The sequence below is a fragment of the Oncorhynchus tshawytscha genome, linkage group LG25 (genome assembly GCF_018296145.1).
Source record: "Oncorhynchus tshawytscha isolate Ot180627B linkage group LG25, Otsh_v2.0, whole genome shotgun sequence".
Taxonomy (NCBI): domain Eukaryota; kingdom Metazoa; phylum Chordata; class Actinopteri; order Salmoniformes; family Salmonidae; genus Oncorhynchus; species Oncorhynchus tshawytscha.
Genome location: NC_056453.1, coordinates 5,046,095 through 5,065,759, shown reverse-complemented (window position 1 = coordinate 5,065,759; position 19,665 = coordinate 5,046,095). Strand labels below are relative to the sequence as shown.

The window sequence follows — 19,665 nt, the reverse complement described above, 5'->3', positions numbered from 1 at the left end:
TTGAACTGACCAGCATCTCCCTCTCCATTGAATTCAGGCTGCTGACGTCAATACATCGAATATTAAAAAAATATATTAAAATAACGAGATGTATTCACCAATCCAAAAAGAGCAATAGGCGGGCTCTTAACAGCCTTTGTTGACAACGAATATGAATAGGGTGGAGACACAAGCATCTCGTCTTTATACCCAGTATCTCTAAATTCCCCTCTCATTTCTTTGAAGTATGACAAGGGTTATAGCGCCACCTATATGAGCACTACATCCCGAGGGGCTGATGTACGGAGATTGTGACATCCGGTTAAATGGCGTCCCTTGACAAGACAAGATCAAGATGTACCATTGAAGTCGGGAGTTTACACACACTTAAATTGGAGTCATTAAAACTCGTTTTTCATCCACTCCACAAATTTCTTGTTAACAAACGATCGTTTTGGCAAGTCGGTTAGGACATCTACTTTGTGCATGACACAGGTCATTCTTCCAACAATTGTTTAAAGACAGATTATTTCACTTATAATCCACTGTATCACAATTCCAGTGGGTCAGAAATTTACATACACTAAATTGACTGTACCTTTAAACAGCTTGGCAAATTCCAGAAAATGATGTCATGGCTTTAGAAGCTTCTGATAGGCTAATTGACATCATTTTTTGTCAATTGGAGGTGTACCTGTGGATGTATTTCAAGGCCCACCTTCAAACTCAGTGCCTCTTTGCTTGACATCATGGGAAATCAAAAGAACTCTGCCAAGACCTCCAAATACCCGAAGGTACCAAGTTCATCAGTACAAACAATAGTATGCAAGTATAAACACCATGGGACCATGCAGCCGTCATATCGCTTAGGAAGGAGACGTGTTCTGTCTCTTAGAGATGAATGTACTTTGGTGTGAAAAGTGCAAATCAATCCCAGAACAACAGCAAAGGCCCCTGTGAAGATGCTGGAGGAAACAGGTACAAAAGTATCTAAATCCGCAGTAAAATGAGTATATCGACATAACCTAAAAGGCCACTTATCAAGGAAGAAGCCACTGCGCCAAAACCACCATAAAAACCCAAAACTACGGTTTGCAATTGCACATGGGGACAAAGATTGTACTTTTTGGAGAAATGTCCTCTGGTCTGATGGAACAAAAATAGAACTGTTTGGCCATAATGACCATCGTTGTGTTTGGAGGAAAAAGGGGGAGGCTTGCAAGCTGAAGAACACCATCCCATCCCAACCGTGAAGCACAAGGGTGGCAGAATCATGTTGTGGAGGTGCTTTGCTGCAGGAGGGACTGGTGCACTTCACAAAATAGATGGCATCAGGAGGGAGGAAAATTATGTGGATATATTGAAGCAACATCTCAAGACATCAGTCAATAAGTTAAAGCTTGGTCGAAAATGGGTCTTCCAAATGGACAATGACCCCAAGCTTTCTTCCAAACTTGTGGAAAAATGGCTTAAGGACAACAAAGTCAAGGTATTAGAGTGGCTATCACAAACCCTGACCTCAATCCTATAGAAAATGTGTGGGCAGAACTGAGAACGCGTGTGCTAGCAAGGAGGCCTACAAACCTGACTCAGTTACACCAGCTCCGTCAGGAGGAATGGGCCAAAAGCTTGTGGAAGGCTACCTGAAACGTTTGACCCAAGTAATACAATTGAAAGGCAATGCTACCAAATGCTAATTGAGTGTATGTAAACTTCCGACATCAACTGTATGTCAGAAGTGGGGTGTTCTAAGAAGATTTATACTTGGAATATCCAGGAGGAAGGGAGGGGAGAAGGCAGAGGAGGTTTAAGAGAGAGAAGGAGGAAGAGGGTGAGCTTGAATCGGTTAAAAATGTCAGGAAAAAAGGGAGATGGTTTGTTAAAGAAGAATAGTCAAGCTTATTGGCATGTGACAGCAGTGTGTTGGAGGGAGGTTCCTAGGTGTGATAAGTGTGCATAAAGGCATGAGACAGTAGTGGTATTTGTAGGGGTGCCCATGGGTGCCCATGGGGCTGGGGATCGGAAATGTCCCTTGCGAGAGAGGCAGGTTGAGGTTTCTACGTTTAGAGTAATGCAGAAGTTGTCATATGCTGAGGCAGTGAAGAAAGTAGAGAAAGATGGGCCAAAGGGGGATCCTGAGAGGAGTGGTGTGGTGTGAGTAGGTGATCTGTACCAGTACAGAGGGATAAACCAACAAGTGATATGTTTCAGTAAGATTGAAGATTTTAGCATTGATAGCAATGGTTAATAACTATACTGCAGGGATGGAATGTATACTACCGGTCACAAGTTTTAGAACAAGGGGTTTTCTTTATTTTTACTATTTTCTACATTGTAGAATAAATAGTGAAGACATCAAAACTATGAAAAAATACATATGGAATCATGTAACCAAAAAAAACTTGTGATGCATAACAAAAACAAATCATCAAAAAAGTGTTAAACAAATCAAAATATATTTTATATTTGAGATTGCTCAAATTGGTGAAGTGCTGCAGAGATGGTTGTCCTTCTGGAAGGTTCTCTCATCTCCAGAGAGGAATTCTAGAGCTCTGTCAGAGTGACCATTAGGATCTTGGTCACCTCCCTGGCCAAGGCCTTTCTCCCCTGATTGCTCAGTTTGGCCAGCCCTAAGAGTCTTGGTGGTCTTGGTGGATCTAAACATCTTCCATTTAAGAATGATGGAGGCTACTGTGTTCTTGGGGACCTTCAATGCTGCAGATGTTTTTTGGTACCCTTCTCCAGATCTGTGCCTTGAAATAATTCTGTCTCTGAGCTCTACGGACAATTCCTTTGACCTCATAGCGTTGTTTTTGCTCTGACATGCACTATGAACTGTGGGACCTTATATAGACAGGTGTGTGCCTTTCCAAATCATGTCCAATCAATTTACCATAGGTCGACTCCAATCAAGTTGTATAAACACCTCAAGGATGATCAATGGAAACATGATGCACCTGAGCTCAATTGCGAGTTTCATAGTGAGGGTCTGACTATGTAAATAAGGTATGGTTTTTTTATTACATTTGTAGATATTTTAAAAAACTTTTCTCTTTGTCATTATGGGGTATTGTGTGTAGATTGCTGAGGATTTTAATTTATTTGATCCATTTTAGAATACGGCTGTACCGTAACAAAATGTGGAAAAAGTCAAGTGATCTGAATATTTTCTGATTGGCCGTATACCACACCCAGTCATGCCGTATTGCTTAAGTCTAGTAGGTTGCGGTAATGCAACATTTATTGTATGCCAACCGCCGTTAAACCTCATCGAAGAAGAAGATGTGCCACCTAGAGTCAAGTTCTGTGTGTGTGTGTGTGTGTGTGTGTGTGTGTGTTTGCTTTTTCTATGCAAATTCAAAGTAATGAGACAGTGTGCTGACAAGAACAAAGCAACTTTATGATTTTATTTTTTATTTCACCTTTATTTAACCAGGTAGGTTAGTTGAGAACAAGTTCTCATTTACAACTGCGACCTGGCCAAGATAAAGCATAGCAGTGTGAAAAGGCCACAACACAAATTTACACATGGAGTAAACAATAAACAAGTCAATAACACAGTAGAAAAAATAAAAAAAAGTCTATATACATTGTGTGCAAAAGGCATGAGGAGGTAGGCGAATAATTACAATTTTGCAGATTAACACTGGAGTGATAAATTATCAAATGGTCATGTGCAGGTAGAGATACTGGTGTGCAAAAGAGCAGAAAAGTAAATAAATAAAAACAGTATGGGGATGAGGTAGGTAAATTGGGTGGGCTATTTTCTGATGGACTATGTACAGCTGCAGCGATCGGTTAGCTGCTCAGATAGCAGATGTTTAAAGTTGGCGAGGGAGATAAAAGTCTCCAACTTCAGCGATTTTTGCAATTCGTTCCAGTCACAGGCAGCAGAGAACTGGAACGAAAGGCGGCCAAATGAGGTGTTGGCTTTAGGGATGGTCAGTGAGATACATCTGCTGGAGCACGTGCTACGGGTGGGTGTTGCCATCGTGATTAGTGAACTGAGATAAGGCGGAGCTTTACCTAGCATGGACTTGTAGATGACCTGGAGCCAGTGGGTCTGGCGACGAATATGTAGCGAGGGCCAGCCGACTAGAGCATACAGGTCGCAGTGGTGGGTGGTATAAGGTGCTTTAGTAACAAAACGGATGGCACTGTGATAAACTGCATCCAGTTCGCTGAGTAGAGTATTGGAAGCTATTTTGTAGATGACATCGCCGAAGTCGAGGATCGGTAGGATAGTCCGTTTTACAAGGGTAAGTTTGGCGGCGTGAGTGAAGGAGGCTTTGTTGCGGAATAGAAAGCGGACTCTAGATTTGATTTTAGATTGGAGATGTTTGATATGAGTCTGGAAGGAGAGTTTACAGTCTAGCCAGACACCTAGGTACATATAGATGTCCACATATTCTAGGTCAGAACCATCCAGGGTGGTGATGCTAGTCGGGCGTGCGGGTGCAGGCAGCGAATGGTTGAAAAGCATGCATTTGGTTTTACTAGCATTTAAGAGCAGTTGGAGGCCATGGAAGGAGTGTTGTATGCCATTGAAGCTCGTTTGGAGGTTAGATAGCACAGTGTCCAAGGAAGGGCCAGAAGTATACAGAATGGTGTCGTCTGCGTAGAGGTGGATCAGGGAATCGCCCGCAGCAAGAGCAACATCATTGATATATACAGAGAAAAGAGTCGGCCCGTGAATTGAACCCTGTGGCACCCCCATAGAGACTGAATGATAATTCAGATGTATTTGCTTAGGGGCCCGACATTGTTGCAATATCTTACCAAAATCAAAAGCAATTTCTTTCCTTTTCTCTGTTGTCCTTGACAGGTGATTGGTTGCCGATTGTAGCTGCCAGGCAAGAAGAATTGAGTCCATAGATGTCTATCTGAGCGACTACCATCTATGGAATTCAGTTCTCATGGCCAAACACTCATTTGCATCCGCAAATCAAGACTAATTCAGCATCAGGTAGGCCTAGTTGGTTTACACAATTACATTGTATTAGTAGACCACAAAGTAGTACACAAGAAGGACCAGAAAGAAATGTTTTCATACTTTATTGATTTATTTGATAGACATATTAATATGAAATAGCATAGCACTGTTGACATTTAATGCGACACATACCTCTACTCTTTGACAGCACATCTAGGTGCTTATGTCCATTGAGAGTACATTGAAAGTACAATGAATTGACATTGCTAGGGCTGATTCAAAACCCTTCCCACAATCCTAGCTGGAATGACAGTGAAATGTCTTGTCCATTAGCGGGAAAAATAGAGTGGCAAAAGCATTACACAATAGATTTGCAGAGAAAACAAACCCCCATGAGAATGAATGAGTCAGGGATATCTCTAGGCCACTGAGTCACAGCATGCAGATGTGTGTGATCAGACATGCTGTGTCACATGAGGCCCAGGGTGGGCATCTGATTCCCTACATGGAATGACATATAGTATGTACAACACATACTGTAGGATATAGCCTGCTGTGTCGTGATATGTATGTTGTGGACCAGTGTAAAGTGATTGATTGATCTTTGTCTTGTTGTTGAGTCCAATTTATGTCACAACTGTTTAATCTCTCTTTTTCTCTCTCCTGTTCACTCTTTCAAACAATACAAGTATGTGGATAAACTACAAATGATCAAAACCATCCACTTTACTGAGGTTTTAATTCACAGAATAAAATTGGATAGAGAGCAGTCAAAAGCAACTGTTAGGGCGACTAGTAACAATATTGAACAGCATTGACATAATAATGCAAGAGAGAGAATTACTAACTTACCCGTTTCCATTTCTCACTGAAGCTGAAGTTCCACCGGTCCCCAGTCCTTGTTGGAATTGTCACTGTCACCACGTTGTACAACAGATATCTGTTGAAAGAAAAAGACAACTTTGATCCAAAGAAAATGATGTGCTGTCTTCTGTTTGACTTTGATTATTGCAAGCCTTTCTGATACGTACTATGTTAGTGTATGACGAGCTCTCTACATACCCTCTGTGCCATATCTACCTCGGTGTCTGTCTTTCTACAAGTTAAGCCAAGCAGTCACTTCCAAGTAATAGGGGAAGGGATGGGAGGGAGCCTCTGAATCAATACAAATATACAGTACAATGCAGTTCTGAGAATAGAGAAACAGATGACTGGCTGGCCGGCCCTTGGTTCCCATAAAAATACAAAAGGGACTGCTTGGAGGAGGAACTAGGAATTCCCCTAGTTGAGATTGAACTGTAACACAGTGCAGAGAGATGGGAACTAAAGATGTGGACTAGAGGAAGAAAAACTTGTGATGCATAACAAAAACAAATCATCAAATGTCACCATGTAACCTACACCGTTCTGGCGTTAAAAAGGATTATTGGATAGGATAGAGATAGGGGTAGAGATGAAAGGAAGGAAGGAAGGAAGGAAGGAAGGAAGGAAGGAAGGAAGGAAGGAAGGAAGGAAGGAAGGAAGGAAGAGACCCCTGCTTGCAGCTGTACACAGTACATGTGATTCTAGAGGCGGTTCAGACCACTAGACCACCCCAGGGCTCAGGCCATTGTTTAACCTCTTTTTCTTAGAGGTTTATTATTGTAGGTTATAAAATGTGACTGTATGTCTCAGTAGGAGGTGAGTCCCTCAATTGGGAACTATTTGGGGTTTTGTCTCTTCATTTTGGGTCTTGTGTGATATTAGTTATGACTGAAAATCTATTTTAATTGAATAGCCTACTAAAATAAGGAATTGCCTATGTATCAAGCTTCTCAGAGTATGAGTGCTGATTAACGGATCAGTTTAGCCTCTTCGATCAAAATGAATACGGTTATTTAACCTTTATTTAAACAGTAAGGTTAGAAACCTCTTTGGCAAGAGGTCAGATTAAATGGACATGGCGGACCATGGGCCATATACACAAGCGTTTCAGAGTAGAAAATTGGTCATAAGTGCTGAGAATAGACATTTTACTCCTAACTCTTATGGTTAAAAATAAAAGTTATGCACGAAGTCAAGAGTCTCACCTGAAGGACAGATACTAGTGCTGAGCGATTAGTTCCTATTGAGGTTGGTTCGGTTTCAGTTCGACTATTTAAAAGATATCTGTTTTCAATTTTGGTTTTGATTATTATTTTTTAACATTAAATGCACTATGCATTATGTGGGTTGAATGCTGTAACAACACAGAATAAAACAATGAATAAAAGTTCCATGATGGTAGTGACTGCACATTACTGCTGATCACTTATTAACCATCATTTATTCACATTACATTAAAAAAACATTTGTTTTTTCATTCCAAGTTATCCTCTCATCTCTATATAGAGATGCTGTCTGACAAAATCATAATTTTACTAGTTCTTCAAGGTAAATAAGGCATACTTTTATGACTGCTGAATACCAACTATTAATCACTTAAATCATGTATTTTCAAGCTCCTGAAACAACTGTTTGGGATTGCACGTTCTCTTCCGCTCCGCACAGACGAGACGAGTTTAAATGGGTGCGCAATGGATTATGGTCATTGTAGTTAATTACGTTTTCTGAGCTAAACTTCTGAGCTAAACTACATTGAATATTGGCCTGTTGGAAACTACAACTCCCTACAACATTGCACAGTTCAGGCTTAATCTGATTAACCGTTACAGAAAGGGTTGAGATCACAGAAAAAAACGAAGAAATGGAATTAAAATAATTTAACCTAACATAAGTCAAATTAGTTGTTTAAAAAAATGAAAAAATTAAATGGTCACTCAGCACTAACAGATATTTATGAGATCTCATGAGCTGTCCCAACCAGTTGAGTTACCAGGAGGCGTCTTGATAATAGAAAAATGCAATGAGTAAGTGCTTCCAGCAATACATGGAATTGCCTTGCAGTTGTTGAAAAAATGTTGACCTAGCCCTCCATATCGCTAGCTTCCTCTGTACCACAGCGATACCCATGTTCCAGTTCAGCGTCGCTGAGCCGGAGGTCTCAAAATGGACCCCGAGAATACTCAGGGCCCCCTCACAGAGAGAACCCCCCCGGGCACATCTGTCCTACCGCGCCATCTTCCGAAAAACTTAATGGAAGACTTTGCATGGTTCAGAACCGCTCCCGACGCTCGGGAGAAATCCCCAATGAGGGCAAGCGACCTTGTCAGGCACGAATCCTTGCACAGCAGCAAGGAAGTGTCGTCAGCGTACTGCGTCATCTTAATCTTAAACCCCCAGAGGCTCCATGTACAGAACGAAGAGGAGAGCCGAGAGTGGGCACCCCTGCCTGACCCCAGACGAGAGGTCCAAAACGTCACCCAAGTGACTATTTACACTAACTCGGCACCCCGCTCCGACATATAATGTACGGATCCATCCTATGAACTTCTCCCCAAATCCTAATCTACCTAACACTCTGAATAGAAAAGATCTATTCACGCGATCAAAGGCTTTCGCCTGATCTAGCGCTGCTACCATTAAAGGCAGACCTCTATCTTCAACCCAAGCGATGGAGTCTCTGATTAACTGTAGGTTCCATCTAATAGAGCGGCCCTCTACCCCGCACGTCTGTTCCTCATGGACGACGTAGGGAAGGGCTGTGCGCAACCGGTCTGCTAAAACCTTAGCAAGTAGCTTGTAATCTACACACAGCATGGTCAACGGCCGCCAGTTGCCAAGGTCTGTTGCTTCCCCCTTCTTATACAGAAGTGATAGCACACCAACAGCCATTGATCCCCCCGGGACCCCCGTCTCAAGGATGGCCTTCAAGACTTCGAGGACCACTGGTCCAAGTATACCCCAAAACTTGAGATAAAACTCAGCCGGCAGCCCATCCATCCCAGGCACCTTCCCTTTTCCCATCCTCCTAAGAGCGCTCTCAACCTCTTCTAGTGAGATCTGGGCCTCCATCACTTCTCTAATGTCCTCAGGCAATCGCCGGGACAAGTGTTCTAAAAACACATTTCCCTGCTCTACATCTATTTCCCTTTCCTTAAATAAACCTCGGAAATTGTCAGTTGTCACCCTGACCATTTCCTATATACTATACTACCATTTTCCTCCCTAATGCCATGCATTACTTTCCTACTCTGTCTGGCCCTAACTGACTTAAAGAACATAGCGGAAAAAGTCTCATTGTGTAGTAAAAGTCTCAAAGCCACTATGCGAACGCTCCAGGAAAGCTCGAGCCTTCCGCTCCTGCAGCTCCCTGAGCTGCGCCTTTAGGGTTGAGGATCTCTCCCAGTCAAACGACCCGCTGAGGTTGCCTGCCTCGTTCTCGATTTCGATTAACCTTTGGATACGATCCACCTCCCTCCTCTCCTCCCTTTTTCCCTCTTGCAATACCCTATTATAAAAACCCTAATTCTCACCTTAACCAATTCCTACCACTCTAACACCCCCTCGCACATGGACCAGAGGCCTTCAAGCCTCCAAAAGAAACAAAAAAAAAAAAGCGTCAACAAAAGCCTGCTCCTCCAGCACATCCCGATCTAACTTCCAGTCCCCCCTCCTGAAGAGGTAGACTGGCGACCCCACCTGCAGGAGCACCCCCTCGTGATCTGAAAAGAAAACAGGCAACAGCCGCCCAGACAACTTACCCAAAGACCTGGATACAAAAATATAGTCGAGCCTACGCGCAACCCCCCTGGAGTTGCGCCATGTAGGACCGGCCATTTTCGGAGTAGTGTGCAGGCCACCATCAACCAGACCATGGCAAGCCATTAGCCCGGTGATATCGCCTGCACTGCTATCCCCCCTACTCCTAAATCTATATTAAAATCCCCCCCTCACTAATTTCCTATTTGTGACGCACAGGGGCGCCAGACAGTCCACCATCTCCCTCCTGTCTGCCACCACCTGTGGCCCATACACCACCACTAATCTAAATTTACAATCCCTTATCGTGACATCCACCCCCATAACCCTCCTCTGCATCACCACAAAAGAACCCTCCACTTTTACCTCCCTGTGCCCGCACAAAATCCCTACCCCCGATGAGTGCACCCCCCCAATACCCCAAACCGACTTCCCCTTGTCCCACTCCCTCTTAAACCTACTAACATCACCTCCATCCCTCAGGTGAACCTCCTGTAAAAACAAAAATCAAACCCCACACCCTCCAAATAACTAAATTACCGCCCTCCTCTTAACAAAAGCCCTTAAACCCCTTATTTTAAACTAACAAAAGTAAAATTAGACCCCATGAAAGAATAAAATAAAAACATAAAAAATTTCACTCAAATACTAAACCCAGACAGAAAAAAACAAAAACAGGAGACTCACCCGATGCTCCCCTCCTCCATATCTACCGGTGGGAACACCATCCGGGATGGTGCAGGATGCAGGAATAGTGTTTGGCACTGGGGTGTCCTGCACCCTGGGTCTACCCCCACACTCCTCCCCCTCCCCAGCACTGTAGCTGGTTTGGAAAAAAAATAGGGAAGGCTGAGTCCCCAAACAAAAAACTCCCCACCTCCTCCTCTACCCAGTCCTGGGCCTTGTTAGGTGGGTCCCCACCCAACAGGAGTTGAGGGCCTGGGGAAACCAGCAGCAACCCAGAGGTTTCTCCCACCCCCATCGCTCTCCTGGCCATCCCCTCCCTCTCACTGTCGGCCAATCGCACCCTCCTCTTCACTCTCTTCTCTGGTGATGGCGGCAGTGGAGAGATACCACTCTCACCCCCCGCCAGCTCCCCCACCATACCCCTCATCTCTTCCACCAGGGCACTTTCCCCCACTCCCCCTCTCCACTTGCCCTTCCACCGTCTCCTTCTCCACCACCCCTCCCTGGCTTTCTTCTCTCTCATGCTCCTCCACTCGCTTGCCTTCTTCCGCCGCTTTTCCCTCCTCTCTTCCCGGTTCTCCTACTCCCGTGCCTTCAGTTTCCTTCTCTCTTCCGTCCTCTGCTTCTTGCTCCTCCTCCTTCCTTGCGGCCTTCCCCTCTTGGCCTGTACTCTGGTCATGAGGCGTCCTTCCTTCCCCTCCTCTTCTTCTTCCCCCATCCCCCGCTCCTGCTCCCCCCCCAGCCGCAGACGCGTATGACCTCTGACGAGCCGGGCACCCCCGTCACAGGTTTGCTGACGAGCCACACCCGTGGCACGCCTTAGGCTCATCACAATCCTTCGCCTCGTGCTCCCCAGATCCACAAAATCTGCACTTTCTTGTGCTGCACGAGGCGAGGATGTGGCCGTAGGCCATACAGCGCCTGCAAAATGGGGGCTGACGTGCATAAAACAACGTCCCCCTGTCAGCCCGCAGGGAGAACATAGCAGGAGGATGGAGGTAGCCACCATGTCCCTTTGGGTCCTCCCTGAGGAGGGCCTGGAAGCCTCTACTCCCATTCTAAAACCCTAGGGAGTCCTTGAGGTGCCTTGCTGAGGAGATGTTATCCATGTATCTCCCCAGAAAGGCCCTCACCTCCTCGTCCTTAACGTATGGGTTGTAAATGTTTACAGTCACAACCCTAAAGTTGTTCCTCGCCAAGCTGGTTACTTCATAGTGACACATCGGCCTCTCACCTCCCACTGCTCTTGCCCTTCTCAGGATCTCATCATGTTTCTCCTCTGTGTGTAGTGTCACGTCATATGCTCCCTCCAACGAGTTGCCTTGGAAGCAAAACACGTCCTTCACCGTCAGCTTTAGGATCCCCATCAAGATGGTCCTTCCAAATGTTTCCCATCCTAAAGGCTCCATCTCCTTTTCCTTCCATGCAAAACGAATCGTGTTGGCCAGCCCAATCCCAGGGACCGACCGTGTTGAAGTTTGCGCCATCTCCGCAAGGAGAATGGCACACCCGGCTCACGTTCTCTTCCAAAACAAGGAAAAAAGAAAATCCAAAGTGACAGAGAATCTGAAGCTATATATGACACAGGCAGACACAGGCAACGGACACAGGCAACGGACACAGGCAACGGACACAGGCAACGGACACAGGCGACGGACACAGGCGACGGACACGGGCAACGGACACAGGCGACGGACACAGGCAACTGACACAGGCAATGACCCACGAATTACCCAAAGAATATGGCCACCTAAATATGGTTCCCAATCAGAGATGACGATAAACAGTTGCCTCTGATTGAGAACCAATCTAGGCAACCATAGACATACAAAACACCTAGATAGTAAACAACCCCATAAAACATACAAAACCCCTAGACAGTACAAAAACACATATCACCCTTGTCACACCCTGACCCTAACCAAAATAATAAAGAAAACAAAGAATACTAAGGTCAGGGCGTGACAGCGATGCCAAGGGCTAAAATAGAAGTCATTCCTATTTCTGGGGAATAAATGTATGCACAATGGCGCATGGCAGCCGGTTTGGGTTCCGTGTAACTGTGCCAAAGCTATTTAGAGTTATCAAACGGGAGTGACGAGTAGCCTGTTGATTTATCAGAATTTTGACAACCATCAGATTTGGTAAAAAAAATTTTTATAATAAAGGTTATGCATGCCAACATATTAGGCAATAATTAAGATGAATGAAAAAATGATATCAAACGTTTTACCATTACAACATTTGATGTACAGTCACGTTCACTGTGGTTGTTTTAAGCGTGCTATAGGGTTCACAGCTGGCGGTGCCTCATTGGTTATTGGTTATTTTCCATAATTTGCAACAGTGTCAATGAGCGTCATCTCTATCTTCCCTTTGCGGTACCTCAAACTGTGCGATTACCAGTGAGAAACTTTTAGGAGTTGATTTTACTCTTTGCTCAGAGTTTGTCTAGGCAGTGTCTTAACTTCGTCCTAAAACCTACTCTGAGCTGGGGTTTTAAAAACAGGGTTTAACATGATTCCTAGGACCTTACAAAACATTTTTTACATTTGGACCCTGATATCACTTCAACTCCCATGGTCCCCCAACAGGTGGTGCTAAGTCGATGTGAGTGCAGGAGTGCATCTTTATTATGATAAAGTAAGTTTCCTGTATAACCTGTGTGAAATTAATTTGTTGCCACACACACGCACGCATAAAACATTTATTATATCGATTTGAATATACAATCGTAGGAAGCTATTAGAATTGTATAAAGGCTTTCCACATCAGGTGCACATTAAGTCACACCAATTCAAATATCATGTTTTTTTAACTAGGCAAGTCAGTTAAGAACAAATGATTGGTTACAATGGCGGTCTACCCCTGTCAAACCCTAACCTGGGTGTGCCACCCTATGGGACTCCCAATCACAGCCGGTTGTGATACAGCCTGGAATCAAACCAGGGTCTGTAGTGACGCCTCTAGCACTAAGATGCAGTGTCTTAGATTGCTGCGCCACTCGGAAACCCACATTTCAACCTATGTGTAGGGACACATCTGACCAATGAGTTGCATGTTACCATGTCAGAAGTAGCAAGGATATGAGCATAGAGATAATTGTTTACAATGGCAAGAAGGGATTGATTAACATTCTAATTTGAAACCATTTGCGCATGTATTGAGAAAGCGAGAGAGCGTGAGCGCGACACCGGTGTGGGGACTAGAATAGACATATGCATGCGCAATATGCTGGTTTGACAGAGCAGAGGCTGGCATATGCGCGCTGGACTGCGCATCACTCCAACACCACGCGGGGACTCACAAATAATGATTCTATAGAAGAGTATTCTCTAGTTTCGTAGAACATTTGCAAGGTAAGGTTTACAACGTTGTAAATACAGTAGACTAACTGTACTGTACTGTAGCCTACTGTACAGTGCTCTGTATTCTATTTCGTTCAGTTGACCTATTCAGTCTTGAATGGGGTGTGAGTTAAATGACAAATCGCAGGCAGGTGAAGGTGTGTGAGAAAGCGCTTTAAGTATTTTTAAAATGCTGCAGTGTTCGTCAGACACGTAACATTGTGGAAATGTGTATTGCGTCGCGGTGGTGTACTAGGCTAAATAGGATCATTTATTTCAGACAGAGCACATTGCATGGTTATTATCGGTAGGCTACTCTGAAAATGGGTAATAATAACATAAGACAACGCTTGCGCGCGTGGCAGAATGATCCGAACTTATGTTGCGATGTGTACAATTAGGTGCTGGGATGCAAATGAAGCCCATGACGGTTTTGTCTGATCTCGGTCATAATGTAAAATATTTATCCTACAAACTTGCTATGATATTGAGAGCATATATAGCACTCGAGTTTACTTATCTATAAGCAACATTTTCCTGGCCATATACAGTGCATTGCTGTTGAAGTTTTCTAATAGGCAAAGCCATATAGGTCAGTTTATGTTCACTAGAACAAGCAATGGTGAGGCAAAATATTTCAACTTGGTTTCAGAGCATGTCCTATTATTCTAGTCTAATCCAAGATACTCCATTTAGTATGATATGTTACGTTTCTATGATATCTGACACTTCATATGGTATGTAATAATGCATTTGTGGATCCATCATCTATTTCGTATGATAAGTTACGAATTACAATTTGTATATCTTACAAATTGCAATTCGTACAATATGTTATGAATTGCAATTCGTCCATATGTTCACAAATTTGCTAAACGTACAATATGTTATGAATTTGCGAAATGTAAATGTACTCCCTGTTCATCAACAACAGCGTGAAAAAGCACGACTCCAACACCATCATTAAGTTTGCTGACGACAAAACAGTGGTAGCCCTGATCACCGACAACAATGCGACAGCCTATAGGGAGGAGGTCAGAGACCTGGCAGTGTGGTGCCTGGACAACAACCTCTGCCTCAATGTGAGCAAGACAAAGGAGATGATCGTGGACTACAGGAATAGGAGGACTGAACAGGCCCCATTAACATGAAATGGGCTGTAGTGGAGCGGGTCGAGAGTTTCAAGTTCCTTGGTGTCCACATCACCAACGATCTATCATGGTCCAAACACATCAAGACAGTCGTGAAGATGGCACGACAAAACTTCCCCCTCAGGAGACTGAAAAGATTTGGCATGGGTCCCCAGATCCTCAAAAAGTTCTACAGCTGCACCATCGAGAGCATCCTGACCAGTTGCATCACCATCTGGTATGGCAACTGCTCGGCATCCGACCGTAAGGCGCTACAGAGTGTGATGCGTACGGCCCAGTACATCACTGGGACCAAGCTTCCTGCCATCCAGGACCTATATACTTGGCTGTGTCAGAGGAAGGCACGGAAAATTGTCAGAGGAAGGCACGGAAAATTGTCAAAGACTCTAGTCACCCAAGTCATAGACAGTTCTCTCTGCTACCGCACGGCAAGCAGTACCGGAGCACCAAGTCTAGGTCCAAAAGGCCCCTTAACAGCTTCTGACCCCAAGCTATAAGACTGATGAACAATTAATCAAATGGCCACCCAAACTATTTACATTTACATTTACTCGCTGTTTATTATCTATGCATAGTCACTTTACCCCAATCTACATGTACAAACTACCTCGCCTAGCCTGTACCCCCGCACATTGTACTGGTACCCCCTGTATATAGCCTCGTTATTGTTATGTCATTTTACTGTGTTACTTTTCATTTTTTACTTTAGTTTATTTAGTAAATATTTTTTTAACTATTTATTGAACTGCATTGTTGGTTAAGGGCCTGTAGGTAAGCATTGTTTTGTATTTGGCGCATGTGACAAATAAAATTGGATTTGATGTTACTAATTCCAGTTTGTTGTGACTAACGTTAGCTAGCTCTAGGGGTTAGGGGTAAAGGTTAGGGTTAGGGTTAGGGTTAAGGTTAGAGTTAGGTGAATGATTAGCTAAAATTGTTCAGGTTAGGGGAAGGTTAGCTAACATACTAGGTAATTGCAAAGTAGCTAAAAAGTAGTGCTAAAGTTGTCCATGATGAGATTTGAACACACAACCTTTGGTTTGCTAGATGTTCCCATCAACTGCACCCTTGCTGTGTGTTTGTGTGTGTGTTTAGGACTGGTAACAAATTGATTTCACACTGGAAACTGCCTTTGGTGCTCTCTTCAAGTATTAGTGGACTGAGCAAGGCCATTATAGTAGATTACTTCATTAGTCATTATTCATGACATGAGCCTTTGGAATACAGGTACATTCTGAAGAGGACAACTCACCAGTCCAGCCAGGGGCGCGACTTTGGTTTTAGAAGTGGAGGGGACATAACCTCGCAGGGGGGCAGGGTGTCCTGCCTCAGATTTGTTTTGGGTCATCTAAAGCTAATTTCCTGGTTTCTACACAATCTACAGTACCAGTCAAAAGTTTGAACAACAACTCATTCAACAGTTTTTCTTTATTTGTACTATTTTCTAATAATAGTGAACACATCAAACTATGAAATAACACATATGGAATCATGTAGCAACCAAAAAAGTGTTTGATATTCTTCAAAGTAGCCACCCTTTGCCTTTGACAGTTTTGCACACTCTTGGCATTCTCTCAACCAGCTTCATGGGGTAGTCACCTGGAATGCATTTCAATTAACAAGTGTTCCTTGTTAAAAGTTAATTTGTGGAATTTCTTTCCTTCTTAATGCGTTTGAGCCAATGAGTTGTGTTGTGACAAAGCAGGGATGGTATACAGAAGATTGGCAAAAGACCAAGTCCATATTATGGCAAGAACTGGTCAAATAAGCAAATAGAAACGTCAGTCCATCATTGCTTTAGACATAAAGGTCAGTCAATCCGGAAAATTGTAACAGACACACCTCAACATCAACTGTTCAGAGGAGACTGCGTGAATCAGGCCTTCATGGTTGAATTTCTGCAAATAAACCGCTACTAAAGGACAGCAATAAGAAGAAGAGACTTGATTGGGCCAAGAAACACCAGCAATGGACATTAGAATGGTGGAAAACTGTCCTTTGTTCTGATGAGTCCAAATTTGAGTTTTTTGGTTCCCCAGCACCTTGACTTTGTGAGAGTAGGTGAACGGATGATCTCCACATGTGTGGTTCCCACCGTGAAGCATGGAGGAGAAGGTGTGATGCTGTGGGGGTGCTTTGCTGGTGACACTGTCAGTGATTTATTGAGAATTCAAGGCACACTTAACAAGCATGTCTACCACAGCGTTCTGCAGCAATACGCCATCCCATCTGGTTTGCGCTTAGTGGGACTATAATTTGTTTTTCAACAGGACAATGACCCAACACACCCCCAGGCTGTGTATGGGCTATTTGACCAAGAAGGAGATTGATGGAGTGCTGCATCAGATGACCTGGCCTGCACAATCACCCGATCTCAACCGAATTCAAATGGTTTGGGATTCGTTGGACCGCAGTGTGAAGGAAAAGCAGCCAACATGTGCTCAGCATATGTGTGAAATCCTTCAAGACTGTTAGAAAAGCATTCCAGGTGAAGCAGGTTGAGAGAATGCTAAGAGTGTGCAAAGCTGTCATCAAGGCAAAGGGTGTCTTCTTTGAAGAATCTAAAATATCTTTTGATTTGTTTAACACTATTTTGGTTACTACATGATTCCATGTATTATTTCATATTTTTAATGTCTTCACTTTTATTCTACAATGTAGAAAACAGTAAAAATAAAGAAAAACCCATGAATGTGTCCAAACGTTTGGCTGGTACTGTAATATTACCCTTTTGGGGTCATTTTGGGTTCACTTTTATTGTAAAAAGAATATAATGTTTCTAAATACTTTTACATGAATGTGGTTGCTACCATGATTATGGATAAACATCTATGAATCGTGAATAATGATGAGTGAGAAAGGTATAGATGCACAAATATCATATCCCCCAAAAATGCTAACCTCCTCTGTTATTGTAGTGGTGAGAAGTTAGTTTTAGGGGTATGAAATTTGTGCGTCTAACTTTCTCTCTTATCATTAGTCATGATTCATTCAGGATTATCCGTAATCATGGTATCATGCATATTAATGTAGAAGTGTTAAGAAACATTTTCTATTCAGATTTACAATGAAAGTGACTCCAAAATGACATAATACATTATTTACCATTCATTTCTATTGGGCACAAAATAATCTGAAATGCATCCAAAACAAATAGATTCAACAAATTTGTAGTCACAAGCTTGATGTAGTCAATGCCTGCTATGAACGGAGGACTTAATACTTAACTTTTAACTACTTTAATACACATACAAGTTCATTTATCCCAATACTTTTGCTCTCCTAAAATGTACAAAAAGGGCTATAATTTTTAAACGGTTCCCTCGATATCGATTAAAATACCCTCAAATTCATGCTCAGGGTCTGCACTTTAATTTCACAATCATTGTTTGATTTAAAATCCTCACTTTTGGACTATAGAGCCAAAAGAAAAAAAATGCTTAATTGACCCTAGAGGTCCACCACCCTGCAGTGCCCCAACCCAACACATCCCACTCAGCTTTAAGATCTTAGTGCAACATTCATTATTGGTTTCAGGTGTGTTAGGCCAAGGCCAGAGTGATAACCAAGAGTATGGCAGACCCCCAGTGCCAGGACTTAGCAGCCCAGCAGCTAGGGATTGTAAGCTTGCTAGCTAGCTAGCTAACGTTAGCTAACTTTTGGCTAGCTCTAATGGTTCATCAACTGCCGAAAACTAGCCAAGTTACTTTACTTCTGTTGAAACAGGACAAAACAAAGGCTACAAAACATGTCCATACACACAACAGCTGTTAGATACTGTTACCTTACAGAAAACTAGAGGCTATAGCTAAACTGGCTGTGGTAGCTAATTGCTAGCTAGTTAATTCACTTCAGACAGAACTTCAGTCGAGAGGGGATGAAACATGTGTAACTGACACGTTTCAAGGCAGTTACACTACTAACTCAGCACTGGGAATAAATCAATTTTTCTGTTAAGTCAAACAGCAGTTACCTTGCCAGCTACGTCAGTCAAATGAAGAGTAGCCAGTTTCTGGTCTGCATGCTTTTACAATGCTGAGAAAAAGCACCACACACACAGACCACAGCTGTCTCTGTTGGCACGCTCTGTGGTGTCCGCGTGGTTTGAAATCCAGCCTGTTGATTCGCCAAACAGCCTACCCAATAGCTCTGAGGCATCCGCATGGTCCTAAAGCACACCGATGCCGCTTTTTGTATCACAGTGCAGTGAAACTGTTGGGGACCAAAATGCATTTTCAGAATGTGGGGGGGATCATGTCCCCCCGTCCGCAGTGACAGTTGCGGCCGAGTCCAGCAAATACGCATGGTGACAACTTAGAGCTGGGACAAACTGATGCTGCAGTATATGGAAGCTTTCCATTGTTACAATATAAGGCACATAATCCCCAATTTATAGGTCAAGTTAAAATGTACAGTGAATGTCTTCCAGAAGGTCTTGCTAATTTCTACATGTCCTGATGGAGTGAAGCAATAAGGCCAGAGGAGGTGTGGTATATGGCCAATATACCACTGCTAAGGGCTGTTCTTATGAACGACGCATCGCGGAGTGCCTGGATACAGCCCTTAGCCGTAATTAATTATATGAAGCACTCCATCAGGACAGGTAGAAATTAGTAAGACCTTCGGGAAGCCATGCACTGTACATTTTAACTTGACCTATATTGGCCATATACAGTGGGGCAAAAAAGTATTTAGTCAGCCACCAATTGTCCAAGTTCTCCCACTTAAAAAGATGAGAGGCCTGTAATTTTCATCATAGGTACATTTCAACTATGACAGACAAAATGAGGGGGAAAAATTCCAGAAAATCACATTGTAGGATTTTTAATGGATTTATTTGCAGATTATGGTGGAAAATAAGTATTTGGTCAATAACAAAAGTTTATCTCAATACTTTGTTATATACCCTTTGTTGGCAATGACAGATGTCAAACATTTTCTGTAAGTC

General features: G+C 43.2%; 1 protein-coding gene across 2 annotated transcripts in view; it reads left to right on the top strand.

Annotated features, from left to right (window-relative positions):
- Positions 1-13,254: 13,254 nt before the first annotated feature.
- The window catches only part of sema4gb (sema domain, immunoglobulin domain (Ig), transmembrane domain (TM) and short cytoplasmic domain, (semaphorin) 4Gb), a 72,886-nt gene continuing 66,475 nt past the window's right edge, over positions 13,255-19,665 (top strand). For both annotated transcript variants that reach the window (XR_002949424.2, XM_024387387.2), the window contains exon 1: positions 13,255-13,578. The gene's annotated coding sequence lies outside the window, so the exon portion shown is untranslated. The remainder of the gene's footprint in view (positions 13,579-19,665) is intronic.